This window comes from Pteropus vampyrus, unplaced genomic scaffold (assembly GCF_000151845.1).
Source record: "Pteropus vampyrus isolate Shadow unplaced genomic scaffold, Pvam_2.0 Scaffold19, whole genome shotgun sequence".
Taxonomy (NCBI): Eukaryota; Metazoa; Chordata; class Mammalia; order Chiroptera; family Pteropodidae; genus Pteropus; species Pteropus vampyrus.
The window spans coordinates 1,089,630-1,095,231 of record NW_011888800.1 but is presented as its reverse complement, the minus strand read 5'-3'; the positions used below and the strand labels follow the sequence as shown (position 1 = coordinate 1,095,231).

General features: G+C 39.8%; 1 pseudogene; it reads left to right on the top strand.

The window, feature by feature from the left end:
• The first annotated feature begins 4,915 nt into the window (after positions 1-4,915).
• LOC111736461 lies at positions 4,916-5,034 on the top strand (annotated as a pseudogene).
• The last annotated feature ends 568 nt before the right edge of the window (positions 5,035-5,602 follow it).

Genomic DNA, 5,602 nt, shown 5'->3' with positions numbered 1-5,602 from the left:
ATATGAGGTCCCACCATTGAACTTTTAACCACTAATCAAGAGGTTTTAGTTTGATATAGTTGGCATCAATCCCTCTTCCTTACCCTTCATCCTAATAAAGTATAAGGGGAGATGCTGTATTTGATCTTTGAGCTCTCAGGAACTGAGATCTGCCTAGAGGTAAAACTGGTAAAACTACACCCTTGGTCCTATGGCCTAGGCCCTTGGGCATTTAACCATACCAACAATCAGTGCTCTAGCTGAGCCAGCCAATCCAGTTGAAATTTAAGTCAGCTGTCCCAAATCCTTCACAAACCAGGTTCTGAAGGTAGCCCCAACTGGCTAATCTGAAATAAAGTCACTTGGGCAAAAACTTATTAGTCAAAATGATAAACATAAGAGGACATTTGTGCTATAATTTGACTCATTTGGGTGGAGCTTGGCTCAACTATGTCATTTTTTTGTGTTTTTTTTTTTTAATGTTTTTTTTTCAATTTTACCTAGAAAAATAAGCCTTGAATAACTTTAGATCAGTAATCATGGATTGCACTAGGGCTTAAACACTGAATATTTGTTTAGAACTGGGGGAGGGTTGAGGGAGGGCTAATCTTATGGTGTTAACAAAAGCATTTCCCAGTTCCCTCCAGAACCAATGTTCTTATCATGAAAGCCTGAGAAAATAGCCCCTCGATTAAGATTAATATAAAAGCACATAAAGAATATGGTTTCATTGAATATTCAGTTGTAAGAAGATTCCTTCTTTCTGTTTGGGGGCACCTTCTTGATCTCATAAAGATTTTAACATCAGAGATTAAGGGACAAGGAAAAGTACAGACTAGACCAGTTTATAAGAGCGGAGTGGAGAGGATTCCTATTGAAGTTGAAGAGAAAATCGAAGGAAAAGGAGCTGAAGATTGGGTTGAAAAGTATTGTTGTATTTTTATATAACCTTCAAATTTTATCGTAGACCATAAAAGATCTTATTTTAGTTGTCTAGGAGGTTATTTTGTTCACTCTCTTGACTTTGGAACTATTCTGGAATTTTTTTTCTCGCTTTGTACGTCTAGTTGTCTCCATTTGAATTTTTAGGTAAATGGTATATGACGATTAACATTCTCACCCACATTTATAGATTTTTTCTGCATCCCATGCTTATCTATTATGTTTTCAAAAATGTAATTGTATTATGATTTACTTTAGCCATTTCATCATGTGTTCTACTTTCATATTTCATGCTATACAGTGTTAAAAAGAATAATTTTTATAACAAATTTATTCAAAGACTTCTAGTTCTTATTTTCTTTGTATTTTATCTTCAAATAAGTCAAACATTCCAGCATTTTCATTTTGCTGGAGCTGAATATCAAGACTCTTATTGCTGGTGAAATATATATGCCCTTGAATCCTTGACTCCTCCATTTATCTCCTCTGAATTTTAACTAGGATTCAACTTAATCATGAATAACAGCATAATCATTAATTATGGCTAATATTTGTTGAAAACCTACTATCTGCCAGACACTATACTTATTGGAAGAAGCAATATGCCATGGGCTTTGAGCATTCCTGCATATTCTTGCTAGCTGTGCCAAGAATGCAAGGCTATGAATACTCTTTAGCCAGACCATTTCTCAGAGTTGTGTTTGTAGCAAGTGACCTTAAGGAATGAGCTAACGTCTCCCCCTGGACAAAGAGCAAGGTTGCTTCTGCTTAGTAGAAAGCGTTAAATCCCCAAACTTAATGCCTCTCTCCTGTAATTCAACCCACTGTGTATGTGAATATCTATCACAGGCTTGTGTTGCCCTCATGAGACTTGGGGGACATAGAGAACCAATATAAATGAGCATGAAGCTCTGGCTACTCCTTTTGCTGTGAGTAATAAACTTCTTTGCCTCTGTCCCAGGCATCTCGTGTCTTCTACCAGCATCCTGTGGCAGGCTAACCTGTTAACTTGTAAGTAGGGTAGAATTATAGAGCACTTCCTGACAGTTTTCTATATTGATTATAACATTTAATTTTCACAAAACCCTTATAAGACTTTTATCCCCACTTTTCTGAAGTTATCAACACTCTACTGATCACGGTTTCCTTGGTCCTATGGCCTAGGCCCTTGGGCATTTAACCATATGTCAATTCTCTTGTCAGCATCTTTGATTCCATATGCTTTCCCTGGAACCACCAGGTAACACCTACAAAGCTGAACCAGTTCCAGTTAAACTTCTCTACACTTGTGCTCTTGAGAGTAATTCTTTCATCTGCAATTACTGGGATTCACAACATCCAGCCTCAGGTGAGCCTCCAGCACCATCAGTTACTCCTCTTTGCCTGTGCTTGGACAGCTCCTCGTCTCATTCTCCCCATATGCTAAAACTTCACTCTCTCATGAAATCTCCTCTAACTCCTTCGCTCTAGTGTCCTATTTCACAGAAAGAATAGAAATTCCCAGAGAATAACTCCATCAACTCTCTTACACACAGCCCTTTAAAGGTGTGTCTATGAACATGGCCACCATAATTTTCTTCCTTAAAAGCTCAAGCTGTTCAAGTCCAATGTTCCTTCCTTCATGCTTTTGATCTCATCTCTGCTTAACATCAGTCAAATTATGGTCACATTCTCACAGCCTATAAACATTCTTAAGTCTCTAGCCTGAAAACAAAAGCCTTTTCTTAAGACTCCTCCACTAGGATCTCTTCCCCTATTTCTTTTTTTTTTCACAGCCAAGATTATTCTTCCTCACATCCACACCTCCTCCAGACTTCCCATCAATTGCACCACACAAGTGCTCTGGCAAAATTCAGCTAAGTTTTCCTAACTGCCCAGACCAGTGGATCTTTCTCTTCTCCATGTATCTAAGCCGCAAGGACAAAGGTTACCAGAAATGGAGAGGAGCAGGGCTGCGTTGTTCTGTCTTGGTTGAGAGACACAGCCAATTGGGGGTAACCTCATAGGGAGTAGCCAGAAAAATTAATACCCTGTGCTCACTCTTCTCTCTCTTATCTGTTGCTGGTGCTGCACACTGGCTGCATCCAACTGAACCCATACAAGTCTATCTCCAGGGTCTGAGAGAGCAAATGGAAAAGAGTGAGACTGGAGGGCAGATGAAGGGCATAGAATACAACCCAGCACAACACACTGCATGAGAAGGTCTTAGCAATATTTTTTCAAATCTTTAATAAACGATCTAAAAGTCTTCTCTCTGGAGACAAGAAAAGGTGGCATATATGGCAGTCAAAACATGGCACAGAACCTAAAATTACAGATAAAATAAGTGATTTTAGATTTTCCCCATTAACATAGGCAAAAGCACCATGTAAATTTCTAAGTTGATTTCAAACCATGTAACTGCAGTGCTATTCTTAAATAATCGTAAGATGCCAAGTATTAATTATGGTTGGAGTTGAAATTTGATAAGCCTAGTGAACTAATAGGTTACTTATAATAAATGACCTTCAAACAGGATTATTTTGGAGTAATTTGTTATATAGGGAAGAGGAGAGCAAAATATTCTTTTTCAGTTTGAAATTAACTTACTTGGGACTTTTTAAAATTTATTTACTTCAATTAGTTTCAAGTACACAGTACATTGGTTAGACATCTATATAATTCATAAAATGATCCCACCAATTGCTCCCTCCCTCTCTCGACCCTCCACCTAGCCAACATATTAATGCTAACTGCATTCCCTATGCCGTGCTCCCTATACCCAAGACCATCCATCAGCTACTAATTTATACTTCTTTAGCCCTTCACCCCATTCTCCCAGCTCCCCAAATCCCCCTCCCCTCTGTCTGTCACCAAATCATCCACTATATTTGATTAGTTTGTTCTTTTTATTCCTTAGATTCTACATATAAGTGAAATCATATAGTGTTTCTCTTTCTCTTTAAATACCTTCTAGGTCCATCAAAGCAATATCTTTTTCCGTCCCCTTCCTTTTAGTCTGTGTGTGTCTTTCAATCTAAAGTGAGTCTTTTGTATTTTTTCTTCTTAAAGAAGTCCCTCCAACATTTCCTGTAATACTGGCTTGGTAGTGATAAATTTCTTTAGCTTATTTTTGTCTGGGAAGCTCTTTATCTGTCCTTCACCTCTAAATGAAAGCTTTGCTGGATAAAATATCCTTAGTTGTAGATCCTGTGTCTTCGTTCCATTGAATGTTTTTTTGCCAAGCCCTTCTGTACCGCATAGTTTCTTTCGAGAAATCAGCTGCCAGTCTTATGGGTTTTCCCTTATAGGTAACTATCTGTTTTTCTCTTGCCGCTGTTAATATTCTTTCTTCATATTTAACCTTTGGCATTTTATTTATGATGTGTCTTGGTGTGAGCCTCTTTGGATCCCTGATTTTTGAAATTCTCTGAGCTTCCTGGGGTTTTATGTCCATTTCCTTCACCAGGTTAGGGAAGTTTTCCATCATTATTTCTTCAAACAGCTGTTCAACATCTTGATTTTCTTCAGTTACACCGATCAGATGGATATTTGGACCCTTAATAGTGTCCCATATGCTCCTTAAATTATTTTTATAGTCTTGGCATCTTATCTCTTGCTATTCAGATTGTGTGTCTCTTTGCTGAATTTATCTACACTTCCCAAAAGTTCATTGAGTATCTTTATAACCAATGTTTTGAACTCTGCATCTGTTAGATGACTTGACTCCATTATATCTGGATCTCTGTTCTCTTCTCTCATATGGTTTCTGCTTCTTTGTCTTCTTATTTTGGCTGCCTTTCTGTGTCTGCTTCTATGTACTAAGCAAAGTTCCTAAGTCTCCTGGTCTTATTAATGTGGATTTGTGAAGTAGGTGGCCAGTGGTACAGTCCTGAGAGAGGTTCAGCTGCAGACCAAATTTAGACCAAGCTTCTGCCCCTCTGGTGCCATGTTAAGATTCAGTAAGCAGTCCAGAGATGCTGTGCTTATAGTTGCCTCAAAAGGCCACACCAGAGTCTACGGCCATGCTACCCTGAACAAGCCCGATCCTATCTGAACTCGGAAGCTAAGCAGGGTCAGGCCTGGTTAGTACTTGAATGAGAGACCACCTCTGAAGACTAGGTGCTGTAGGCATAAAAAAATAAAAAATAAGGGATTGTAAGCTGACAAGTTCTTTGCAATCTGTGAGGTCAACCAAGGGTTGCCTTGCCTTAAAAAAAAAAAAAAGAAAGAAAAGCCACACCAGAAACTGAGGCCAGCTGTCTTCAGTGTGAGTCTAGGTACCACTCAGCAAGGAGCACCTGACTTGCTGAGGATATCCCTGGATGTGGCTTGGGTGGGGCTGCGAGTTGGGGGAGGTGAAGTTTCAGGGAATGCTCTGGGCAGAGCAACCTCTGTTATCCAGTTTGATGCCGTGCAGTTCAAGGACATCACGGTTATGGTGGCACTGTGTCCGCTTACTGGGAAGGGGAGGGTTCAACAGGGAACAATGGATACCGCCATCACTTCTGTACAGAGCAGTTCTCACCTCAGCTCTCACTCCAACAATGTCTCCCTGTAAGTCCTTAGTGCCTCCTGCGCGCAGCCGAATCGGCACTGGTGCACAGAGAGAGCAGGTTTGTCATGCAAAAATCTGCTCGTGGACGCGGCCCCTTTAAGAGGCGTCTGCAGCTGCCACTGCCTCAGCCTCAGCCTCTTTTTC